This window comes from Lolium perenne, chromosome 3 (assembly GCF_019359855.2).
Source record: "Lolium perenne isolate Kyuss_39 chromosome 3, Kyuss_2.0, whole genome shotgun sequence".
Taxonomy (NCBI): domain Eukaryota; kingdom Viridiplantae; phylum Streptophyta; class Magnoliopsida; order Poales; family Poaceae; genus Lolium; species Lolium perenne.
Window position 1 is genome coordinate 234,399,062 of NC_067246.2, and position 10,245 is coordinate 234,409,306.

A 10,245-nucleotide genomic window follows, 5' to 3' on the forward strand; every position below is an offset into this window, starting at 1 on the left:
GGGGAGCTTATGATATCAATGCCTCACCTCTTGATAATACTTGATACACACTTTCTGCGCCTAGCTGAAAGGCGTTAAAGAAAAGCGCTTATGGGAGACAACCCATGTTTTTACCTACAGTACTTTGTTTTTATTTTGTGTCTTGGAAGTTGTTTACTACTGTAGCAACCTCTCCTTATCTTAGTTTAGTGTTTTTTTGTGCCAAGTAAAGTCTTTGATAGTAAAGTTCATACTAGATTTGGATTACTGTGCAGTTTCAGATTTCTTTGCTGTCACGAATTTTGACCTGACTCCCTGTAGGTAGATCAGAAAAATATGCCAATTTACGTGCGTGATCCTCAGATATGTACGCAACTTTCATTCAATTTGGGCATTTTCATCTGAGCAAGTCTGGTGCCATTTTAAAATTCGTCAATACGAACTGTTCTGTTTTGACAGATTCTGCCTTTTATTTCGCATTGCCTCTTTTGCTATGTTGGATGAATTTCTTTGATCCATTAATGTCCAGTAGCTTTATGCAATTTCCAGAAGTGTTAAGAATGATTGTGTCACCTCTGAACTTGTTAATTTTTATTGTCTCTAACCCTCTAATGAGTTGTTCTAAGTTTGGTGTGGAGGAAGTTTTCAAGGATCAAGAGAGGAGTATGATGCAACATGATCAAGGAGAGTGAAAGCTCTAAGCTTGGGGATGCCCCGGTGGTTCACCCCTGCATATTCTAAGAAGACTCAAGCGTCTAAGCTTGGGGATGCCCAAGGCATCCCCTTCTTCATCGACAACATTATCAGGTTCCTCCCCTGAAACTATATTTTTATTCCATCACATCTTATGTGCTTTGCTTGGAGCGTCGGTTTGTTTTTGTTTTTTGTTTTGTTTGAATAAAATGGATCCTAGCATTCACTTTATGGGAGAGAGACACACTCCGCTGTAGCATATGGACAAGTATGTCCTTAGTTTCTACTCATAGTATTCATGGCGAAGTTTCTTCTTCGTTAAATTGTTATATGGTTGGAATTGGAAAATGATACATGTAGTAATTGCTATAAATGTCTTGGGTAATGTGATACTTGGCAATTGTTGTGCTCATGTTTAAGCTCTTGCATCATATGCTTTGCACCCATTAATGAAGAAATACATAGAGCATGCTAAAATTTGGTTTGCATATTTGGTTTCTCTAAGGTCTAGATAATTTCTAGTATTGAGTTTGAACAACAAGGAAGACGGTGTAGAGTCTTATAATGTTTTCAATATGTCTTCTATGTGAGTTTTGCTGCACCGGTTCATCCTTGTGTTTGTTTCATATAAGCCTTGCTAGCCTAAACCTTGTATCGAGAGGGAATACTTCTCATGCATCCAAAATACTTGAGCCAACCACTATGCCATTTGTGTCCACCATACCTACCTACTACATGGTATTTTCCGCCATTCCAAAGTAAATTGCTTGAGTGCTACCTTTAAAATTCCATCATTCACCTTTACAATATATAGCTCATGGGACAAATAGCTTAAAAACTATTGTGGTATTGAATATGTACTTATGCACTTTATCTCTTATTAAGTTGCTTGTTGTGCGATAACCATGTTTTCTGGGGACGCCATCAACTACTCTTTGTTGAATTTCATGTGAGTTGCTATGCATGTTCGTCTTGTCTGAAGTAAGAGCGATCTACCACCTTATGGTTAAGCATGCATATTGTTAGAGAAGAACATTGGGCCGCTAACTAAAGCCATGATCCATGGTGGAAGTTTCAGTTTTCGACATATATCCTCAATCTCAAATGAGAAAATTATTAATTGTTGTTACATGCTTATGCATAAAAGAGGAGTCCATTATCTGTTGTCTATGTTGTCCCGGTATGGATGTCTAAGTTGAAGAATAATCAATAGCGAGAAATCCAATGCGAGCTTTCTCCTTAGACCTTTGTACAGGCGGCATAGAGGTACCCCTTTGTGACACTTGGTTAAAACATGTGCATTGTGATGATCCGGTAGTCCAAGCTAATTAGGACAAGGTGCGGGCACTATTAGTATACTATGCATGAGGCTTGCAACTTGTAAGATATAATTTACATGATACATATGCTTTATTACTACCGTTGACAAAATTGTTTCATGTTTTCAAAATAAAAGCTCTAGCACAAATATAGCAATCGATGCTTTTCCTCTATGGAGGACCATTCTTTTACTTTATTGTTGAGTCAGTTCACCTATTTCTCTCCACCTCAAGAAGCAAACACTTGTGTGAACTGTGCATTGATTCCTACATATTTGCATATTGCACTTGTTATATTACTCTATGTTGACAATATCCATGAGATATACATGTTATAAGTTGAAAGCAACCGCTGAAACTTAATCTTCTTTTGTGTTGCTTCAATACCTTTACTTTGAATTATTGCTTTATGAGTTAACTCTTATGCAAGACTTATTGATGCTTGTCTTGAAGTGCTATTCATGAAAAGTCTTTGCTTTATGATTCACTTGTTTACTCATGTCATATACATTGATTTGATCGCTGCATTCACTACATATGCTTTACAAATAGTATGATCAAGATTATGATGGCATGTCACTCCAGAAATTATCTGTGTTATCGTTTTACCTGCTCGGGACGAGCAGAACTAAGCAGGGATGCTGATACGTCTCCGACGTATCGATAATTTCTTATGTTCCATGCCACATTATTGATGTTATCTACATGTTTTATGCACACTTTATGTCATATTCGTGCATTTTCTGGAACTAACCTATTAACAAGATGCCGAAGTGCCAGTTCCTGTTTTCTGCTGTTTTTGGTTTCAGAAATCCTAGTAACGAAATATTCTCGGAATTGGACGAAATCAACGCCCAGGGTCCTATTTTGCCACGAAGCTTCCGGAAGTCCGAAGAGGAGGCGAAGAGGGGCCACGAGGGGCCACACCCTAGGGCGGCGCGGCCCCCCTTGGCCGCGCGGCCCTGTGGTGTGGGGCCCTCGTGCCGCCTCTTGACCTGCCCTTCCGCCTACTTATAGCCTCCGTTGCGAAACCCCCGATGCCGAGAGCCACGATACGGAAAACCTTGCGAGACGCCGCCGCCGCCGATCCCATCTCGGGGGATCCGGGAGATCGCCTCCGGCACCACTGCCGGAGAGGGGATTCATCTCCCGGAGGACTCTACGCCGCCATGGTCGCCTCCGGAGTGATGTGTGAGTAGTCTACCCCTGGACTATGGGTCCATAGCTGTAGCTAGATGGTTGTCTTCTCCCCATTGTGCTTCATTGTCGGATCTTGTGAGCTGCCTAACATGATCAAGATCATCTATCTGTAATTCTATATGTTGCGTTTGTTGGGATCCGATGAATAGAGAATACTTGTTATGTTGATTATCAAAGTTATATCTATGTGTTGTTTATGATCTTGCATGCTCTCCGTTACTAGTAGATGCTCTGGCCAAGTAGATGCTTGTAACTCCAAGAGGGAGTATTTATGCTCGATAGTGGGTTCATGCTGCATTGACACACGAGACGGATGTGAGAAAGTTCTAAGGTTGTGTTGTGCTGTTGCCACTAGGGATAAAACATTGATGCTATGTCTAAGGATGTAGTTGTTGATTACATTACGCACCATACTAAATGCAATTGTCTGTTGCTTTGCAACTTAATACTGGAGGGGTTCGGATGATAACTTTGAAGGTGGACTTTTTAGGCATAGATGCAGTTGGATGGCGGTCTATGTACTTTGTCGTAATGCCCAATTAAATCTCACTATACTCATCATGATATGTATGTGCATGGTCATGCCCTCTTTATTTGTCAATTGCCCAACTGTAATTTGTTCACCCAAAATGCTGTTTATCTTATGGGAGAGACACCTCTAGTGAACTGTGGACCCCGGTCCAATTCTCTTCTTGAAATACAATCTCTTTGCAATACTTGTTCTACTGTTTTCTGCAAACAATCATCTTCTACACAATACGGTTAATCCTTTGTTACAGCAAGCCGGTGAGATTGACAACCTCACTGTTTCGTTGGGGCAAAGTACTTTGGTTGTGTTGTGCAGGTTCCACGTTGGCGCCGGAATCTCTGGTGTTGCGCCGCACTACATCCCGCCGCCATCAACCTTCAACGTGCTTCTTGGCTCCTCCTGGTTCGATAAACCTTGGTTTCTTTCTGAGGGAAAACTTGCTGCTGTGCGCATCATACCTTCCTCTTGGGGTTCCCAACGAACGTGTGAGTTACACGCCATCACCCGTCCCCGCTAGTCTCTGCCAGCCTATCAGAGGAAAAGGCCCCAGTTCCCGGCAATATCGGGTATTCGACCCCCGTCGAGTTCTCCATGGGGATGTGGAGCGGCGCTCGCGAGGAAAGGATGTGGTGTGGCGCCGGCGATGAGGTGATGCGGGGCGACAAGGTGACGAGGCCACGAGGGGCGACGCCAGCAATGAGGTGACGAGAGGCGACGCCTGTGATGAGGTGACGAGAGGCGACGCCAGGGATGCAGAACGACGTCGGTGCTCGTTGATGTGCTCGGACTGACACCATCGACTAGCTCCTTGCCTCCTCCTTCCTTGCCGATGGAGACAAGACGCGAGCCAGGGAGGATGGGGTTCGGCTACCTCACGCGATCTAGGGAGTTGTGAGGTGGGCGGCGGCTGAGTGTGGTGAAAGAGGAGTGGGTGGCCAGGTGGAGCAAGTTAGGGTTTTTTTATACATGGGGTGGCTTATTACACTGACAGGTGGGGTCTCGGGTCCCCGTGGAGTACCCGCGGGGGGATTTCCTTCCCCGTACCCGCCCCGTTTCGTTACCAGGTACCCTCCCCCGCTATCCTCGCGGGGTGAATTTGCCCCCATCCCCAGTTCTTAGTGGGTAATTACGAGCGGGTACCCATCCCCATGGGAAAAACTGCCATCTTGAAATATAGATAGTTTTCAAAAGTAAATAAGAGTATCAAACTATGATGGAGATGACTGGTATTGGTTTTATTGTCTCTTGCTACCTTCACTTAGAAGTACGTGCGAGTTGTCTTTAATCCAAAGCAATGTGAAATGGAAAGCGATTGTTGTTGATGATGAAAATGAAGATCGATGCATAAGCCTCCAATATCCAAATAGTGGTGGTGATGGATTTCCTCTATGAGTTCCCTCTGCATATACCTTTTAAAGGTGAGGTTTCATGGTATTCTGGTGTCTCCGAGTATCTGATTTGAGATATGTTTCAACGGGGTAAAAGTAATTGACGAGAGAAAGCCACCAACCTAGCTATGGTACTGTCACACGGTTGGGTGGGTGTGAGCATACCAGTGGTTGTTAAAGCTCATGTTTGCCTTTATTCACGAATCTCCTCCTTGGCTTAACCCTTGGTGTGTGGGTACATGTCTGTAAGGTGCTTAATACTTCATGTCAACACCCGGATTTTTTAGTCCAGATGCCTATTATGCCATTCCTCGCAATCCCAGGAATATTGTTTTTGCGAGACATAATAGATTGATATCACAACACATCATTCATTACAACACATAATTGTCTTACATAGAGGGATCACATGATCCAGTCTTAATACATCATAGTGGATCTAGAGATCCTATTACAAAACACATAGCTGAAGCGAAGTAGTAGCGGTCGTGGTCCATCTGTTCCACAGGCAATTGTTGACGTCGGGAGTGGTCCTAGTTCTCGTGGACGTCCTGCTGTCCATCTTCCTCGTACTGCTGTTCCTCTACATAGTCTGGCCATTTGAATAGCCAGAGACAAAGCCATGAGTACTTTAAAGTACTCGCAAATTAATACTAATGTAAGTACTATCAATTTTAGTAAGGGGGTGCTAAGCTCTAGGTTTATTTGCATAAAGCCAATTTTAGTTCACAAACATTTAGTAAAAGCCTCTTCATTTGCTAACTAACTCAAGTGGGAACATTAGTGTCATTCCCACAACTCTATTTGTGATTCAAGTCAAATTCACCATTCACCTTTCAAGTTCAAGTCACAAGTCATATGTCACATTTTTGAAAATGATCTGATGACGGAACAGTATGGCCTTTCCAACCGTCCATAACCGTGGACGCGGCTATTCGAATAGTTCTACACTCTGCAGAGGTTGTACACTTGTGCCACAACATTTGCAATAATCCGTTAGGGTTATCTGGCCCTGATTTATCACACTCTGTGTGCGGACTAGCAACCATAACCTTTCACTTACATACCCTAGTATAGGCACCTCTCCCCATGAGCTTGGCCTCCCAGTGAAGATAGACAATCAGCCTGGGAACTGCACAGGGCTTGGGCCGGACATTCACCTCATTTCACGTCATTTCACATCATTTCGTATTCCTTTGGAGGCAGCCCTTGGCATAACCCCGATGACGCTTGTTTAGAGGGAACCCATACTAAGCTACATAAACTTCTAGTTAAGCCCTACCCATATCAGGTATTGTGGGGGTACTTGTAAAATTGGAATGGTATCGCATCCGAACCCAACCATCAGTTTTTGGTAAAATTCACCATGTCATTCACAAGTCATATTCACCTTCAAAATCTTTCAATAGAATGACTCATCATTCCAAGGTTTTCAAAGTCATCTCATTTCACAAGTTCCCATCTAGAGTAGCCATTTTTAATTTAGCACTAGCATCTAGGTATGAGGGGTGCTAAGTATGCTACTTTGCTTCTAGGCTATCTTTGATACTCTGGTACTAATCCAATACTAACCAAGTGAATCATGAATCAAAAAGTATTTTGATAAAACAAAGGTAAGTAAAGCTTGTAAAGTAATACTGGGAAATAGGATCATGAACATAAAGTAAATGGGTAATGCCTTGCTCATGGTGAGCTTTGCACTTTGCAAGAATATTATCTTGCAACAATAGAACTTGCAATGGTGTTAGCTTGCAAGAGTATAGCTTGCCTTGGTGGTTGAGGTGATCAAAGTGGTCTTCTTCTCCTTGAAAGTAGACTTCCTCCTCCTCTTGATACTCCTCGGTACTAGCGTCTAAAATACGAAATACGGGGTACAATCACCAAGCAATTCATTGGCTATTCTAAAAATCACATGTATTCACACAAACTATTCTATTCACACAATTAATACAATTTGGTGCATTGGTGGTCTTGCTTGAGGAAAAATAATTTCCTCTCATTTCATATGTAAATGATAGTTTCCATATAGTTCTTGAGGAATAATTTCCTCTCATTGAATCTTCTTTAAGATTTAATTTCTCAAACAATCACTCATGAATTCAGGTTGTCCTAAGTCAACCATTCATCATCATCATTTGAGAAAATGATTTAAATGAGGCGGAGATACCTCATACTATTTAACACTTCTACAAATGATTTAAAATCTCCAAATATTTCATATGAGAGCATTTGACCAGGGGTCCAAACTTCATATGAAAGTACTTGGGACAAGATTTAAATGAAGTGAAACACCTCATATAATTTACACAAATTAAACTAGCATCAACATTACTATTAAGTAGGTAGATGTGTTGTTTTCTTATTTAAGAAAAATAATTTCCTCTCATACTAATTAAGGTGTTACTTTTAATTACTTAGATAAATAATTTCCTTTCATTATCTTATTAAGATTTAATTTCTTTCATGAATAATATATGACCTAGGTTGACTAAGTCAACCTCTTCATACTCATCATTTAAGAAAATGATTTAAATGAGGTGAAGCACCTCATACAATTTAATCCTAATATGGTAAAGATTTAATATCATCAAATAATTCATATGAGACCTAAATGACCAGAGTCTCTACCTCATTTTGAATTGTTCATGACAAGTTTTAAGTGAGAGAAAAAACTCCCATGTGATTTATTAATAGTTTTAGACAATATCTTTGACTAGAAATAGCCATATAGTCCTTTAATTAAGCTAGGCCATGATCATTCAAAGTGACCACACCATTTTCTTGCAGAAACAATTAGTGTAAGTCAAATGTGAGCTATGAGAGTTGGAATTACTTAAATACCTATTTTGGTTGATTTTTAATAATTATTTGTATATGAAAAAGTCCCTGCCTTCTTCTTTTTATCATTCTATTTCTACAACAGATCTTGGGGTGCAACCAGTGGCATGTTGTAGATATTTTTGCTATCTGTCTATCAATATAAAGTTTGTTAAATTTGGCCAAGCCAAACAGATTCTATGAATTTTCAAAGTTGGGGCCAGTATTGAAATTGAGTTGAATTTAATTAAACGAGATTTGAATAAAAGGGCCGGCGGGAAACTGAGTTGGGCCGAATTGAATTAAAACGGCCCACGTCCAGCCCACCACGGTCCACAGACGCGTGGGCTGCCTGACAGCATGGGGCCCAGTGGTCAGCGACTCAATCTTACCGAAACGGTATCTGTCACTGTGAGCCGTTAGATCAGAAGCAGATCGAACGGGGGAGGATCGTCGTTGTCGTCGACGAGAGGAGAGCTGCTGGCACGGCAGAGCAGGGGGTCGGTGGCGAGCAGGGACTCCGGCGAGGGTCGGCGACGAGGCAGGTGGAGGTTGTCGACGACGGCGGTGCTTCTCGAACAAGTCGCAGGTCCTGGGGTGGCTTCTAGCTCCGGCGGCTTCTGCGGCGGAGCACGGGCGGCGATGGTGCAATTGAGCGGCGGTGGTGTGCAATGTTGAGGGGAGAGAGTGCGAGGAGGCTCAGAGGAGGGAGGGAAGTCGAGGGGCATGCTCAGATGAGGAGGATGAGCTCTCCTTTTATAGGCGCTCGAGGTGCTGCGGGGCGCGGGCGAGGTCAACGGCGGGGTCGTCGGTCCACAACGGCGAAGGAGCGAGGAAGGTGTTGGAGATATGCCCAAGAGGCAATAATAAAAGTGGTTATTATATATCTTTATGTTTATGATAAATATTTATATACCATGCTATAATTGTATTAACCGAAACATTGATACATGTGTGTTATGTAAACAACAATGAGTCCCTAGTAAAGCCTCTTAACTAGCTTGTTGATTAATAGATGATTAGTTTCATAATCATGAACATTGGATGTTATTAATAACAAGGTTATATCATTATGTGAATGATGTAATGGATACACCCAATTAAGCGTAGCATAAGATCACGTCATTAAGTTATTTGCTATAAGCTTTCGATACATAGTTACCTAGTCCTTATGACCATGAGATCATGTAAATCACTTATGCTGGAAAGGTACTTTGATTACATCAAACGACACTGCGTAAATGGGTGGTTATAAAGGTGGGATTAAGTATCCGGAAAGTATGAGTTGAGGCATATGGATCAACAGTGGGATTTGTCCATCCCGATGACGGATAGATATACTCTGGGCCCTCTCGGTGGAATGTCGTCTAATGTCTTGCAAGCATATGAATAAGTTCATAAGAGACCACATACCACGGTACGAGTAAAGAGTACTTGTCAGGAGACGAGGTTGAACAAGGTATAGAGTGATACCGATGATCAAACCTCGGACAAGTAAAATATCGCGTGACAAAGGGAATTGGTATCGTATGTGAATGGTTCATTCGATCACTAAGTCATCGTTGAATATGTGGGAGCCATTATGGATCTCCAGATCCCGCTATTGGTTATTGGTCGGAGAGAGATCTCGACCATGTCTACATAGTTCGCGAACCGTAGGGTGACACACTTAAGGTTTGATGTCGTTTAGGTAGATATGGAATAAGGAATGGAGTTCGAACTTTTGTTCGGAGTCTCGGATGGGATCCAGGACATCACGAGGAGGTCCGGAATGGTCCGGAGAATAAGATTCATATATAGGAAGTCATATTCCAAGTTTGGAAATTATCCGGTGCATTTATGGCAGGTTCTAGAAGGTTCTAGAAAAGTCCGGAAGAAATCACCATGGAAAGTGGAGTCCCGAAGGGACTCCACCTTGCATGGCCAGCCAAACCCTAAAGGGTGGAGTCCCAGGTGGACTCCACCATAGGTGGCCGGCCACCCCACCTAAGGGAAAGGTGGGAGTCCCACCTTGGGTAGGACTCCCCCCTTGAGTAGGTTTCCCACCTATGGGAGGTTTTGTTGTTGGGGTCTTATTCGAAGACTTGGACTACAACTCTTGGGGATTTCCACCTATATAATGAGGGGCATAGGGGAGGGGCTGGCCACACCAAGCCACTCTTGGCCGCAGCCCCCAAGTGGCCGGCGCCCAAGCCCCCTCTCCCCAAACCCCAGCTACCTCTCCTCCACATACAACTCCCACATACGCTTAGGCGAAGCCCTGCCGGAGTTCTCCACCACCACCGCCACCACGCCGTCGTGCTGCCGGGATTCCGAGGAG